General features: G+C 43.5%; 1 pseudogene; it reads left to right on the top strand.

Moving 5' to 3' along the window:
* The first annotated feature begins 5,302 nt into the window (after window positions 1-5,302).
* On the top strand, window positions 5,303-5,421 carry LOC112481293 (annotated as a pseudogene).
* The last annotated feature ends 11,742 nt before the right edge of the window (window positions 5,422-17,163 follow it).

The following is a 17,163-nucleotide window of genomic DNA, read 5'->3' as shown; positions in this document are numbered from 1 at the left end:
GGTAAAATAAATAGAGTTGGGGAGAGGAAGCCCCCTGAGTTGGTAGCTGAAGTCCCTTATGTGAAGATGAGAAGGGTGTTTTCATCAGTGGGTCCATTACAGGAGGCAGTCATGTAATAATGAGGGGGGAGACTTCTCAGGGCTTTTAAGCACCCTTCAGGGTGCCTTTAGCATCCTGAGGGGCACCTGTATTTATACATCACTTTCTTTGACAAATATTTATCAAACGCTTGTTGAAAGCTGTGCAGACACAATGGGGAGCAGAAATGTCATAATCTCCGTCCTCTTGGGACTTCCTGGCAAAACAGACAAGGATCCTTCCAGGCAAAATAAATGAATCACATAAATATGCAATTACAAGCCGATAAGTGCTCCGAAGGAGAAGCACCGTGAGAGCCAAGAGCAGCCCGAGCCAGCAGGCCCCGCCCTTGGCTCCTGGTGCGTGCCTTCCCCACTCACACACGCAGCACCCAACAGCGTCCACACCACAGCCGCACCAACCTCGGCCCTCCCGGAGAAGAGCTTCCTGGATGCTCGGGGTGGAACAGCAGCCGATGGAGATCTGGGAGACCGTGTATAATCTTTCCAGGCTTCTTCATTTAAAGAACAGCTTGACGAACCAAAAGCTGGGTGAATGCTTCCCACCGCCTCTGCACATCCCATTTGTGTGGTCGCCTGGTCACCTCATGCGCTCAGGTCTGGAATCCCAGCAGGATCTGAGGCTGGTTTCTTCCTAACCAGGACACTAAAGTTTTGAAAAAGCTTGCTGTGCTTTAGAAACACCCCCAGCTCCGTGTGCCAGTTGTCACCACTTGCTCAGGTCCATACAACGTTACAGGTGGCTACGTGGGAATCTGCACTCAACCTCTGTAGGGGCCACAAGGAAACCTATGAGGGTTATGTGGGGGCAGCTGTAGGTGAGCTGCGAGTTTCTAGGGGACTGGTAGAGATGTGAGGAAGAGAGGTGTATCCACTTCCTCGGGCTGCCATAGCAAAGTGCCACATCCTGGGTGCTTAAACAACAGAAATGTGTTTTCTTACAGTTCCGGAAGCTGCAAATCCAAGAGGGGTTGGCAGGGTCCATGCCTTCTGGAGGCCCTGAGGGAGAAACCACGCCATGCCTCTCTCCAGTTTCTGGTGATTGCCAGCAACTCTTGGCATTACTTGCCTCTGACGTCACATGCCGTTCTACATTCATGTCCCTGTCTTCACGTGCTATTCATGCTGTGGGTGCTGTGTCTCTGTTTTCTCTTCTTGTAAAGACATTAATTATTGGATAAAAGCCCATCTTCATCCAGTATGACCTCAATTTAATTATATCTGCAAAGACCCTGTTCCCAAAGACAGTCACATCCTGAGGGGCCAAGTGGCCATGAATTTGGAGGAGGTGGACACTATTCAACCCTGTATAAGAAGGAAATTTTCTGCCTGGCCATTAACTCTTATCGCTCTGCTTATTTCCTTCAGTAGGATTTTCCCAGTCAGATTCTTACCCACTTCATTCAGTAAAATTGTGTGGAGGGCCAAGGATAGAGTAGAGATGGTACAAAGTTCCTGTCCTCATGAAGTATGCCTTCTAGTCCACGAAGACAAACGGAATTATATGCGTTAGTCAGCATTCTCCAGAACGCGCACGATGTGTATGTGTGGATAGGTAGATAGAGATGTGTGTGTATTTATCTGTCTGTCTACAGGGAGAGAGAGATGTATTTTAAGGAATTGGCTCATGGGACAGTCGAGGCTGTTTCCCAAAGATGGGAAGGCAGAAATGAAGTCGACGCAACTCGTCGACTCAGTTGAACTTGATTAGCCTCCTGTTCTGTGCGATGCGGTCTCTTCACCTGCGTCCCCAGGCAATTCAGAGACTCGCTTCTCATTCATTGCTGGCAAGGTGACAACGTACGTTTTAAGTTCTCACTTCTCCCTCAGTCTGTTTTCTGTGGCGTTTTCTCCCCTTCCGTCTCTCCTGTCACTGCCAGCCACGCCGGGAATGGGAGCTGTGGGGAATTGATTAAATCAGAAAGGAAGTCGTATCTATGGAGTCGTGTTTTGCTTTATAAATAGTTTTTATGATATATGAGGATGGAACTGTTTCCAGAGTCAAGTTCTGTTAGTTTTGAGGTTTTTAGCTATAATCCATGGGATTTCTTGGCTCTCTCTGCCTCGCCTGCCTCCCTCACAGAAACGCAGTAATGTGTTGGGTCTGCCCTGAGTCAGCTCGGGGACAGCTGTCAACCCTTTTACCCCCAGCATTCGGAGATAATACACAGCATCTCGCTGGACTGCCATCACTCCGTGTGATTTAAAGACCACGTGATGTGGAATACTTCTCCCCTGTACCGACTGGGTCATTGATTTACAGTTCAGTAAAAGTCTCAGCCAAAACCAGAGGAACATGTAGATGCCTGTAGAGAGCCATATGCCGGTAATTTGCCTCCTGAAAAAAAAAAAAAAAAAAATTCTGGAAAAGAGAACGGTGCCACACCAATTGAATCAGGCTCAGATTATTCAGAAAGGAAATAACAGCTGGAAAACATTTCAAAAAGAGGTCCCTTCAAAACAGGCTTCCAGGGACGGCAGCCAAGTCGATTTTTCTTTTCTAGTTCATTCTACGGTGACGTTGGCAACCGAGATCCAGTGCCACCCCCCAGATTGACACACACTTTATGTGTAAATATTCACACGAGGTGAGATGGAAGCTTCTGGATGGATATGATTTGGTTTGGGTGTTCAAAAAAAAAAAAAATTGGCTTCTCCAGCTATACGGCACCTTTCTACCAAGGTTAAAATCCGGGACCACAGAGGGGGCACTTCCTCTTAGTCTTCGCTGAGCCGTCAACACCCACTTCATCGCCCTGGGCCTTTCTCTGCTCGGTTCCCTGATTACTGGACTTGAAGTTCCACTCGGTGGCCCATCCATGGTCAGATGGGATGGAGGGCTGGTGCCCGTTTCGCAGGGAAGTACATAGGCAGCTCACAGGCATCCCTTCCTCGAGGAAATCAGTTTTTTTGTTGGTTTTTTGTTTTTTTGTTGGTTTTTGTTGTTTGTTGTTGTTATTGTTGTCTTTGCCTTTTTCTCGATTCCAAACATCCCCAGTGAAACCAAAGAATCTGGTTATTGTTCTCAGGAGACAGTTGCCTCCTCTCCATCACTCGAGGGTCAGGGGTGGGGACAGGAATCCCATCCACACAGAGGGGCCTCGGAGATGGGAAGGGCCACCTTCTGAGGGAAAGGGGAATCTGCAGCTGACAACCCAACATACCAAGCGCCCCCCACCAACTGTGAGTCCGCCTCAGGTCTGGAATTCTCACCACTAACCTTCCTTCTTAGGGATCATTCACGTGGGCTGCACCTCCTAGTTATGAGAATGGTTATTTATCAACCAGCAGGCACATGGAGAAGCTAGTCACCTGACTTTAAGACCAAACAGAAAGCAATTTTGTGGAAATTAGATATAGTGAGGAGGAATAAACAGCTAACCTCAGAGCTACACCCAGGCATGGCTTGTTCCCAGGGACGGAGGGTAGGTTATAAGAGATGCTAAGACAACTTATAGCTTTGTTGTCTCAAATGTACCTTTTCTTCCAGTTCAATGAATTTTCTCTCCGCTAACCATTTTATATTTGGGAGTTTCTGAGTCACTTCCATTACTAGTTGAGTCACCCTCATGCCATACTAGCGGAATGTGAAGGAATGGATTCAGTCTCACCTGAAACCATTTGGCTGAAGGCTATGTCCAGGCAGGAGCTGTGCCAGAGGCTTCTTTATCTCCCACTGCGTGCTGGCTTCAAAGATAAAATCTTTATTTTCTCCTGAACGGAATCTGGAGGCTTTATCAGTAGGTAGTTTTACCATTCTCCTACCCTTAGTCATAAACTTCTTGAAGACAAGAATTTTAACTTAATCATCTCCATAACTTCTGGGGGCCTTAGGATAATACTTGGTGCACAATAAGCATTCAGAAAAGTTCTGCAGGAAGCAACCAATTGCTAAGGATACAGCCACTAGTGGCTTCCAAGTACTTCATTCAATTATTTAACAAGTATGTGTTGACTACCCCTATGTGACATACACTGTGGTGAACCCTGAAAATACAGTAGATATCAAGACCAGCCCTGGTCCCCGTGTGTATGGATTACAGTCAAAGGAATGAAGTCACAGGCCTGTGTCAATACATACCAAAGTCCTATAACTTTTAAATTTTTCCTCTGTACAGAATTTCCCCCAAGGATCTTTATTTTACAATTTAAAACTGGATTCTTCATCCTGGATAACACCACCGGTTATGACTCTACACTTTGGTCACACTATGTCAATAAGACAAGGCCTCTACCCTACTTCTCCTACTGCCTCTTCTGCACCAAGCAAGTATGGATCTACAGGTGGGTTGAGCAAGCTGCCAGGCCTACCTAGTTAATTTTATTTATGTACGGAGATCATCTTGTTTTATCTTTGAAATCAGCAAGGATCCAATCACAAACGAACACAAGTGCCCAAAAAGCCGTGGATCTAAAAATTGAGACGTGTTCCTTCATCTTTGTGAGGCATAGCACCCTATCGCCATTAGCACTGTCCCTCAGAACTCTGCACTCTGTTTTCAGACAAAGAGAGACATCTCTGCTGTAATCATGCTGGTGTTTCACAACTGATGTTGCCTTGGTGATGCATGTGAGGAAATCCAGACACAGGCGATGTTTTCCTTCCAATGCCAGGGGCAGTGAAAAATGAAAGATGTGCATGGCAAACCAGATGAGGTTATTCGGTTTCAAACCGGGAGGGAGAAAAGCATGCTTGTGTGGATTTGCCTGCACAGATTCACAATTCTTGGACCTCAGGCCCATAATTGAGATGATGCTATTGGCATAAGGGATGTCCAAATATCTCCATAATTATTCTTGATTGAGATGACTCACTTTGGGGGAAGGTGCGTGGAGGGGTGGGAAGGATAAAAGCAGAATTATTTATTTGACCAGATTTATCTAATTCTGATTTGCAAGTTTGCGAAGGTCAGTCCATGACAACATTAAAACATTATATGTGAATTTTAGTATTTAAAAAATCTTTTTAAAATATTTAAAATATTATGATGTCTGTTATATATCTTCAAAATCATCCCACGGGGTAGCAAGAATGGGTGGGGATATAGATAAAACCAGATTGTCCATATGTTGATAATCGTGAAAGCTGGGTAGTAAGTACATTATAATCCTTCTACTTTTGTGTATGTTCGAAAATGAAAATGTCTGTAACAAAAGGCCTTTCAAAATTGTATGAAGATTTAGTAGCTTTAAAAAATCACTTGTCTACGGCCATGCTACCCTGAACAAGCCTAATCCAGTCTGATCTCGGAAACTTAGCAGGGTTCGGCCTGGTAAGTACTTGGATGGGAGACCACCTAGGAAGTCCAGGTGCTGTAGGCATAAAAAATAAAATAAATAAAAAATAAAATGAAAATAAAGGATTATAAACTGAAAAGGTCCTTGCAATCTGTGAGGTCAACCAAGGGTTGCCTCACCTAACCAAAAAAATTAAAAATCACCTGCCGGTTATGGACGAAAGCACTGTCTAGCCTAAGGCAGAGGTCACAGGCCAGTGTCCGTCTAGGCTGCAGGCGTCTGTTCCTTACGGGGAAGTTCTGAGCCCTCTTCCTTTCCAGAGCTGTCCCCATTTGACAGAACTGGCTCTGTCCCAGAGAAATCCAAGCCATACACTCTGGATGAGATGAAATCCCATCCCTGTTTTTTATTGTTTTTCTTCCTTACGTAATAGGCCCAACATTAGTGGCAGAAGCTGAGTCGTGCACCCTTCACTGCCACATCCAAGCAGGGTTTTTCCTCTGAACATTCCCCATGGGCTAATCTATTTGGGATTTGTCACAGTCATTTCCTGACCATCCCGTGGCCACAGGCGAAAGCACTAGGATTGGGTTCCGTCTCTAGTGAAAAGAAATTTTCAAGCCTCAACAAGCTAAAAATCTTTGCGCAGAATTTGCTTTGGCCCTCTTTCCACACTACCAAGCTCCGTAGATACAATTGTACCAGCTTCTCTCCACTCCCTTGGGCACTGGACAAAAGGGACCTGAGTGGAGTGGGACTCTGGATCTCATGGGAAAAAAATTCCAAAGATTTTCCATTATTTTCTGTCCCATTGGTCAACTCAGTAAGTTCTAATCCTAAACAAATTAGAAACTTCAGTTTTCTGTAAATAAACATTTACAGTGATAAAATGTTATCTCTGTTGTTGGTTACCCAGAAATTCTTCTTTCCGGTAACAAAATCTACTTTCCTTTGGCGAGCCCATTTGATATAGTTGGGGTATGGCTGACCCCACTTCCACCACAGAGGGGGACATATATGTGACCCAGGCCTGTATACATGGTATCTCTGACGCCAAGCAGTACCTAGAACACAGTAGGTGAGTAGTAAATGAATAGATAGATGAGACTTTCAGTTATTAGTGAAGAAAAATCTTGGCTATGGTGATTGCTCCATTAGTAAGTGTGCATCTTGGCAGTTCTCAAACTTTTCCATCTCGGCACCCTTTCATACTTTTAAATACTGTTGGGGACCCCCAAAGAGCTACCAATGCAAGTCATCTTTTCTGCTGCACGGAGAAAGCCTGCCTGAGAATGAAGTCAAGATGAAGAAAAACGGAGCCAAGAGATAGAAAAACAGAACAAAAGTGACATGATCTGAACATCTGGGATATGCCCAAAGTGAAATCTATCCCAGAATTTTTCGGTTATGTGAGTCACTAATTTTCTTTGTTGCCTAAAATAGTTGAAGTTGGATTCTGTTGGAATTGTGGTTTCTGCAGAATAACTTGGGCTGTAGAGTCATGATTTCTCACTGCACTCATCCTCACAGGTCCGAGTGGCCATTAACAATGGGTCCACGTGGCTGTGGAATGTACAGTGAAGCATTCTCTAGCACTTCTGAGCTAACTGCCATCAGAAGTTTGAGAAATTTGTGAGACATCATATGTGTGAGACATAATGGTCCAGAAAAAAAAGCTTTGAGTGGTGGTTAGACTATACCCCCAGAGATATTTTAAGAATGTACAGGCTCAGGGACAGAGCACTGATACTAAGCTATGTGAAAGTTTACAAGGTCTAAGGTCTTCTCTTAGCTATAAAAATTGAGTTGTGGTTTTTAGATTGTTCTATGTCACAAAAGACTTTGTAGCAATTATATTGATCATTTTTAAGATTTGAAAAAGCTGCATACCAACTAAATTGGTAAATTAACCTAGACTCATATGGAATCCCTAAAATAAAAAGAGAAAAAAGGAAGTTTTCAAGGACTAGGCATTAAGGGTTGTTTTGGGATGTAAGGCACAAAGGTAGATGCTTTGGAGCAGGACCCTAGAACGCAGTTGACGGTGACTGGAATCCATCTGAAATTCATAATTATGTCTATGACTCAGTAAAGACAGCTTTGCTTTCATGTTCCAACAGAAAGAACCACAGCAATGTGCTCTTTTCCCGGAGAATCCCAGAATGACTCTTGAAGCCTCAGAAGTCTCCAAAGTGAGCAGCATGGACTAATATAAGCAATTTTGAACTTCTTCACTACCCAAAAGACCCATGTGACTTCTTGCAGTTGGTAAATCTAATTAGAAGTGAGAAAAACAGAGAAGTAAATCTATCAGCAGAACTGGCCCAAAACCTCAGGCCAGAGATTCTGGGTGGACCTGGGAAGCCAGAAATGATGTAGGTATGACTGACAACCCTTAAAATTGGACCTCTGAGGCAGAGACTGCTAAATGTCCTTAACCTTCTCCCTTAGTAATAAAACTGGTTTTTAGCTGGGCTCATGTGCATCCCCCCCCACCAAAAAAACACTACATTTCCCAGACTCCCTTGCAAATAGAACTGTCATGTGACTAGGTATCAGTCAATGAAGATAAGCAAAACTTCATGTTTAACTTCCAGAACATGTCCTTAAACACAGGGACATGCTCTTTTCCCCCTTTCTGCTGGTTGGAATTTAGACGTAATGTTGAGAACTTAGGCAACCATTTTATACCGTGAATTGGACCACTGAGGAGGGTAAAGCAGAAAGAAAACGGAGCCACAGCATGATCATACAGCTATTCCACTAAGCCTTGCCTGCCTGTTGTGAGAGAAAAATGAACTTCCATCTCTTCTAACCACTGAAATTACTGATATCTTTTAGTTTTCTGTAATAGGTGGTCAAACTTAATCTGATCTGATAAAACCTTCAATAGATAAATTCTTTGCAAGTGGTGAAAATTAGCATGCCACTTAGCTGTGTGAACTTGGGCATAGTAATTCAACTTGTCTCAGTTTCCCCATCTGGGAAATGGGTATAACAATGGTTTCTTTATTCATCAGGGTCTCCCTGTACCGTAAATGCCATGAAGAACTCAATACGTGGATCGTAGGAGTCGAACATATCAGTCTGTTCCCCTTCCTCCCTGTCTCTCTCTTCTCTTCTCAAGCAGTTTCTGCATTTCCTAGATGACTCGGCAGATGGAGCAGTTGAACTGCACCGTGAGTCTCAGCGCAGCTGGCCTGAGTCCCTTCTCCACAAAGCAGCTGCCCCGTGCTGCTTTCACTGGAGACAAACCTACATTCCTTCTCGGATGTTCGTCAGATGAGGGTAACGATCCCGGCAGCAGGCAGCAACAGCAGTGTCACAATATAGTCTGACACCGAGCCACCCAGAGGCTCCCATAGATGCAAAGTCGGTTTTCCATGCCTGTGACAGTCAAACTAATCATCTATTGCTTTTCTGCAGGCTCTTAGGCAAGCTTCAGAGGCCTTTTTTTAGGGGCCAACTTCTTACCAATTAATATTCTATCTGGAAGGAAGACTCTGTTAATTACCTGGTAATTTTGTTTAGCTTTTGGAACCAAGGAGAATATGTTGGCTCCCCATTTTCTTGTCTGCTTGGATGAAGGGAAGTTGATGTGCTAAGTTGGATACGAACTAGCATAGGATACTCAGAGGGAGCTTTTTATATGGGGCCGCCTTTCCCACCCCCGTCCTCGGAAGTTTATGAGCTTGAATCCAGCACCTAACCTCCTAGGATCCAACAAACATCCCCTGGTCTGCCCAACTTCAAGGTGGGTAAGCACTGGCCCTACATAAGGAGTTGGGGATCGAGTTTGGGACACCTGGGTTAGAGCAGTGTGCCAGGGCAGAGCCCCTAACAGTAATATCTCAGAGCACAATTTCCATATTATCCCAGCACAGCAGAATTGCTGGGGGCTGTAAGTTCAATGGAAACAGCACTTTTCCACCCTATTAGACTCAATGTCCCCTTTTATAACCAATATTGTGCAAATCTCCCCTGTAGTATCCTAAAATGAAATGCACAGATACATCTTATCTCCACAGGTAATATTTTAATCACTCTAATGTCCCAACAGTAATGGAAAGAACAAATGAAAGTGAAGTCATTATAATAAATTAATATGTATTTCAATATGTAAATGCTGAGACACAATTACAGGCGGAAGACAGAAGGAAGTTGTCCGATGCTCACGCTTGCTCATAGACTCACCCAAATGTGACAGCCACCAATACAGAGTGTCGGTGACTCAAATACCATGAAGCTGCATTGCACCGGTGAATAACTCTCAGTAAAGTTCCAACCAAATGTAAATATAATTTTTCCTTAATTTAAATAGAATTATTGTAGATTGAAGCCATAAAAGATAAACTGTATGTATATGGAAGACAGAGTTAGGCTCTATCTAGGCTCTTTGTTACTTGTGACAGCAATCCCTCCTTCACCTCCTACACACACACACACACACACACACACACACCATTCATAATTTCCAAAACAACCCCTAGGAGGCAGTATTTCCACTGTTGCGAACCACCCATGTGGAAGGCCAGGGGGTTCCCCAAAGCACAGGGAGGGCCTTTAGCTGCCTTCCAGAACTCTTAGGAAGCATCGAGTTCTCCAGGTAATTACCTAACACCTCTCTCAGCTGCAGAAGCCAGGACTTTTGCACACCTGATGCCAGATTCGATTACAATGCAGGGTGGAGACCTATCACAGGTGGCTCTGTGCTGGTTTTTGTATGATGATGCAGCTATTATCTCAGACCTCACGTGGAACAACACCGCGGCCCACCATAGTCAGCCTGGGAAGTGCAGGTGAAAAGGGGGCTCATTTCCTGAGCTGCCTTCCGCCCCACTCCACCTTGCCAGGCTACGGGGGAAAGGCCTGGAAGCCAGGGCCACAGCAGATCCCTACAGAACAGGGCTGGCAGAGCCCTGCACCGGCTTCTGTGATTGGCTGGCAGTGTGGGGCGTCGAGAGACTCCTGCTCTGAGCTCCCGTTAACCGAGTGTTCTGGTTACTTGACAGTTAATTCACAATTCTGTTCATTTCAATCCTTGTAAAACTTTTTAAAAATTCATGAACTCACCTTTTCACCAAAACAACAATGGTTTAGTTAGTCAAAATTCCTTTTTATTTCCTCTCTGTCCCAATTTCTCATAATGGGGTTATGTTATTTCTGTGTGAGTAGAAATGTATCAGGTAAACACACAGGTCCAGCTTCCTGGCTTAATAAATAGTAGATGCTAGAACTTTTGTTTCAGTAAGAATTCTGCGCTTGGGGGTCCTCTTTCTGAGTAGGTCTCGCCACGGGTGGTACCTATAGAGGCATCAAAGATTGTGTTTACTGTGGTTTCTGATCTCAGGAAATCTGGAAGACTGATATTTTTTGCTTTAGTTGTTATGAATTTTTCTACTACAATAATTTCTTTACAATAGTGTGTGCTGTGTCATTTGGAGGTCTTCTGAGAAGCAGATACAAAGATGGATTTCAATGTACTTGTCTATTAGAGGAAAGGCCTGAGAGAAGAAATAGGCAAAGAGCCAGGACTGGCTGAGCACAGTCAGGCCGTAAGGCAAGTGCCATCCCAAGTACTTGTTGGCGTAATTCTGTAGCTAATTAAATATTGACTGTATCTATGAACAGATGAGTATGTGAAAAAAGAAAACAAAATTGAACACTTTGAAGACACGGTAAAAACAAATACATAGTCACCAAGACATATTTTGATCAAATCGGATATAGGTAATATTACTATAAAGTTTAGGGGAAATTTATTACTATTTAGTAGAATTCCTCACTTTTATTGTGTGGCAGTGTCTCTGCAGTTTAAAGAAACTAGAACTGGAAATCATTGCCAACGCATTAAGGATGTGATCTGTGCAAAAGGAATGATAAAGGCTCTAATCGATAGATCCTATAGAAAGAAAAGACGATAGGCTTCTATCACAAGACTGGTGTGAGTATACATGTCTATGCTTAAGCTAAATGAAACTATTTACTTTTTTTAAAGCCTACAATTTGATGGACTTTTCCAATTAGCCAACCAACGACTCCTGAGTGTGGGAGATTTCTACATTTATTAAACACAGTACAACTGCATTTACCACGAATTTTTACATGTGAGATAATAACGAAAAAAAGCAAGGTGTTCCTGGGATGGAAAGAGTATGTGAAGGTCAATTTAGGGTCATGGTTAGGTCCTTTTAATCCATAAATAGTCGTTAAGAATGGTTTTAAAACCTTGCCAAAACCACAGTTGGCCTCCTTCGATTTCACATCTATATTTCGCAAAGCTGTATAAATTTCTAGATCCCCCAAAGGACAGAAATCGGCCTAAGGGTTTTTCTACTGGGGAATATTCGGCTATCACTTACATTACTCTCTGCTGAAAGGAAGCATTAGTTTTAAAATTTAACTCGTCAAAGGCCTACCTTCAACCCCAAGCTATTTCATTTGGTTAATTCATTCACATGGATCTGCCAGTAAATCCTTAACTGTTCCCCGACCCTCCTCACAGGTAGTATGGGAAGAACACGTGGTCTGGAAGCCTCACCGATCTAAGCTCCACAGCCTCTCCTCCCGCCCCCCGCCGCCCACCCCCCACGGATGGTCTGAACTGGGCAGGACCTTTGCCTCCCCGTGGCTCCGGACCCTAACTCCAGTAAAGGTCGTAATGGTTACTGCGAGGTCTTGTCATGAGGCTCACAGAAGACAGGTCATTAAGGCTCCTGGGCTATACCAGGCTCGAGGAGTGGACACTCCTCCTAGCTAGTTGCATCCTCTCTGCATTGCAAAGTTCTGTTCTAGAGGAACCTTGGTCATTGTCCCTTTTGTAGACAGACCTCTGTTCCCAACACCTGTCATGCAAATACCACATTTGACCAACCCTTCAATGACATGCACATTATTTCTCACTTTAATATCTACAAAATCGTATGTGTCTTACAGATCAAAGGTGTTTTATAATTGCAGGCGGCCAGATGACAGTGTTCATGCTTTCGTCATCACCTTTTCAGCTGCCAGCTTACCTGCGGCTGTCCATATTATCATCACTCCCATTGAGTTACATACATTCTTGGTACTCACATGCCCTTTAAGATGACTTCAAAAAAATTCCACTCTGACTTGACACTGAAACAAAAAAATTATTGCGTCCACAAAAAAGCACAGAACTGGAACAGCTGGGCATGAATTTGCTATTAGTAAAGCAAATATTTTTCAATGGTACTATGATTAGAATTCTGTATTTTCTTGCAAATTGCTTTAAAAGATTTCAGAATTAGATATAGAGAAGTAAAGTTCTGTCACCTTTTCTTTACAGAGATACATGCGAAAGGATTGCTTCCCAAGGTCCACTAAATTCAGCAGAAGGCAGAAGAAAGGGCCAAATCGCTCAGAATGGATGAAAGAAACGTCAAAGCAATAAGAGGCCAGTGACATCAATTCGTGCATTGCAAAGGGCTATTGTTAAGACGATGTCAGGGTTTAAGGGGTGGTGGTTTTTCTTTTTTTAGTGAAACAAGTTAAAGGCAGGTCTTATAATCTAAAGCATCTTAGAATCTTAAAACATCTTAAAGAAAATTAATGCAATCAGCATGATGTGAGTGTTCTGAAGTCACACCGATACCTAAAGATCACGTGAGAGGCAGAGCTGTAAACCACGCTGTCCCAGAAGGCATGCGAGGTAGACGAGTCCCTCTGCCTTCTGTCCTGATGGCTTTTCTTGTCATGAATTTTCTTCTTTGCAAGGCCAGCTACTCTTCCTGCTCTGAGACACCCTTTTGTCCTTGTAATAACTGACCCTATCTTTTTTATTTTCATCGTTGGTTGGGTTCTGCCTCTTATACACCGTCTTGCTAAGGCATGACTGCTGCATGCATATCCTTAGCCATTAGTCTGCTTCTCCAATTCAGAGTCAGCCTCTTTCCCAAGATGTGATCATGAGCTTGACTGACTCACTCACACCCTCTTGTCCAGACTTCGAACAGCTCAAGATCTGCCAGTGCTGGTCTGGAGGGTGCAGAGAATCTTCTGAGTGAGGGATCCACATGCGCACTCCAGCAGCTACCCAAACTCTCTCCATTGACTGGCTTGTGGTTTGGGGTAAGACACTTACATTTAGCATTTAAATAACCTTTTAATATAAGGCAAGGACAATAAGTTATCTGATGTGACTGACTGCGAAGTGGTCTACTTAGATAAATATTCTGATTATTCGATAAATAATACACACGCCACAAACAGATAAAGGAAAAATACAAAGAATGGCACAGAACACTTTATTTTGAGCACAATTTAACATTACAGGATGTAACTACTCTTTGTTCTAAATATTTCACCATAGCGATAAAAACTCCAGATTTAATAAAGAGCCCTGATTAATAGAATGCCAAATAACCAACATTTTGTATCTGGGTTATGGAAGAAATTTCTGAGAGGTTCATTGTATATTCAGTGTGCCCTTCATTGGTTTTAAGCTTTATCTGTTCTGAAAATGATGTGAGGCCAGAGGTCATTTCCCTTAACTGTTCTCCGTGGAGCTGGACAAGGTCCAAACATCCACATTCTCCTCTTCTCTGAAGCATGTTACCGTCTTCCGGGGTGCGGGCTGGAGGCAGAATCTTCATTTCCAAGGAGTGATCCCTGGATGCCAAAAGCTTGTCTACAGTGGAGTTCGGCCAGGCTCTGAGTGCTGGGGACACAAGTTGCTGCCCTGTCTTATTATTGGCCACTGACTTCCAAAGGCAAGGAGCAAACCGGGCAAAGATTGGGACCGAGGGCTCATTCCCAAACACTGCTTATGAAGCCAGGGATTGGGATTTCTGACCCTTTTAGGAGAAAAAGGATGTGGCTGAGTGCAGCACTGGGGCATGTTAATGCCCACATGCAGAGTGGATGTTTGAGAATTAAACCATCCATAAAGCGAGGCATTATCAACAGGCTGTGAGTGTGGCAGACATTTCCTTTGGGCCGCAGAGGTCTGAATTTGCTGGGCGTCATGGGAGAGTGGATGATGGGGGTTGGAGCCAAGGAGGTTAACGGGGCTCCTCAGTGCCCTGGAGGGTTTTCAAGTCAATAAAACCCGCCGCAGCGCGATCCGATGGCTAACTAGGACAAACTACAAAACCAGAGAGAGGTTCCAGCCCGTTCTCTTTTTAAATGAAGTCGAGTGGCTGGGGCAGGGGGCTTCCTATCAGAAAGTTTCATGGTGCATTTGTAATAAATTATGAATTCCACTTTGGAACCAAACAAAGCAGCTCGAACATGCTGTCCTCCGAAGCTGAGATAACAGGCCGTCGGTGCTGCTTTCGCTCACCTTCCAAGCTCAGCCACCTACCTTCGTGTGGAAGAGACTAATGGCCCCTCTGGTCTTTGCGGCCCTGGCTCACCCCTTGAGAACCTCCTTTTTTCTCTTTCCTTCTGTCCTTCTTTTATGTACATTTAGTTCCCACAGGCTTCTTTTAGCAATATTTCAATTGGTTGCTGCTGACCTATACTTGAATCCAAATATTTGCCCTATTCAGTGTGAATTGTGCATTCAGCCAAATGCTTGATTATGTCTGTGCTCTTTTGAGCAAACTGAATGGGCTACTTGACTAGGTAATGCCGATATAGCCTGGTCATTAGAGTGTTTGTTAGAATTGACCAGATGGAACAAGGAAGGGAAGAGAAGAAGGGGTTTGTGTTCAGCTTCCCTTCCAGGACAGCCAAGAAAGTGAAGAAAATGAAATTGTGTACTTTCCAAGGCATAATTATAAACTGTCTCCCCGTTCTTCAAAACAGACTCTCAGTCTGGTATGAATCAAATGGACCAGCAATTAAAGGAGATGGTCCCCGTGAAGGCTCACAGTTTTATTTGCTCATTAGAAAATTATGCCTTGTAAAATCAAAATGGTATTTTTTAAGTGATGGCTAGCGCTCTTATTTACTTATTAATTGTCCTCCATGTAACATCACTCTCTACACTGCCATACAATCACGGCATGTTCCTCTGCATACAAAGCGACCTTTTATGAACATCAAATGTCACAGGGCTGCACAATTTATAACTATAATGTGCCAAACCGTAACTCATACAGTTATATATTGACCTACAAGGTGCCTAGTCCTGAGTTATGTTGTAGAAACACTTCATGTGGAATAAGATTTAGAATTCTTGGCTCTGACTCAAGGGAGGAAAGCGATGCAGGTCCAGGAGGATTTTGCCAGAAACCAGGGTGGTTTTGAAATGGACATGAATTTGGCCAGTGGCCCAGAGCAGGAAAGAGTAATAAGAATGCACCTGTGTGTTTGCACTTGGCCTAGAGGCGTTCATAGCTTGTTGGAGAAGGCAGACCTGTAAATGGTACAGAAAAGGTAGAAATAAGAATACTTGGGGCAAGATGCAAGGTGATTTGGTAATTATGGACCGGAACTAAGTATGAGTAAAAGGACTCCTGCCCTCTGGGGGCTTATAGTCTGTGAGAGGAGCTCATTCATGGATACAAATAAATAGTATCCAAGGCAGGCTTCACTTAAAAGAGCAACAAAGCGACATGGGTAGTCAGAGCTGGAAAGGTCACATCCAAGTGCACTGGGTATGCCTAACCTATGTTTTTGTTTAAATAGTGTTTACAAAATACTTAAAGCGTCTCCCACATAGCTCTTCGATTGCAGGCGGATTTGCTGCCTGATTCTGTTTCTATTACACTAATTGCCATGCCCCGTTGCATCAAACAGGAGGGGGAAGGGGAAAATGGATATCTATTAAGCCCTTACTATGAACCAGCCATTGAACTAGACACTTTCAACTTCGTTTCCCATTTATTTATGGAGAAGATTTTCACTTCTTTGTCTGTCAATACTATAAATATATAACTTCTCCTATAATTTTTTTTTTGGAATGTACATGTTATCTTCATTTCAAGAAAGATAAAAATGGCTTCCTGTTAGTGAGAAGGTCCCCTTGACATCTGGTGTTTCTCTGTGGTCAAGAACACCACAGAGTAAAGGCAAGACATTGAAGTAGCCTGTACATATGGTTTTGATTTGGGGGTAGAAGAAAGGGGAGAATGTCAGAGGAGGGCCTCAGAAATATATTTTTTCTAACAAATATCTAGCAATGATCAGACTGTTATTGCTTAAAGATATTGGGGTAGGGGCGGGATCATATAAACAAAAAGTAAGTATCGCTCTACTAAGAGCATATTAACGTGATTCATATCATAAATCACTGTATTCCTAATAATCACAATGACATAAGAGTAAGGCCCATTACTTATAACAAGGTTAGATAGTCAATTCTAAAAATATTTGTAGCATACTTGGTTTCCTAGGGCTGCCAAAACAATGTACCACAAATTGGCTGGCTTAGAAAAGAGAAACTTATTATCTCACAATTCTGGAGTCCAGAAATCCAAAATCAAGGTTTTGGCAGGGCCACGCTCCCTCGGAAGACTCTGGGGAAGACTCAGTTCCAGGTCTCTTTTCTAGATCCTGGTTGTTTGCCCACAGTCTTTGGTACTTGCAGATGCATCTCTCCCATTTTTCTGTGGCATTCTCCCTGCGTCTTCCCATCATCTGTCCTCCCTGTGGGTCTGTCTCTGTGTCCAAATCAACCCTTTTTATAAGGACACTAGTCACATTGGATTAAGGGTCACACTCCTCCAGTGTGACCTCATCTTAACTAATCACATCTGCAATGACACTATTTCCGTATAAGATCACATTCCCAGATACTGGGGGTTAAGACTTTAACATATCTTTTGGGCGGCGGGGGGGAGCACAGTCAACCCATACACAGCACCCGTTTTCCAATTACGTTCAAGCAATTTGGAATCTTATGAGGAATACTTCCAT

This window comes from Pteropus alecto, unplaced genomic scaffold, assembly GCF_000325575.1.
Source record: "Pteropus alecto unplaced genomic scaffold, ASM32557v1 scaffold14, whole genome shotgun sequence".
NCBI classification, from domain to species: Eukaryota; Metazoa; Chordata; class Mammalia; order Chiroptera; family Pteropodidae; genus Pteropus; species Pteropus alecto.
The sequence above is the reverse complement of the archived record's forward strand: the minus strand, read 5'-3'. Positions and strand labels throughout refer to the sequence as shown.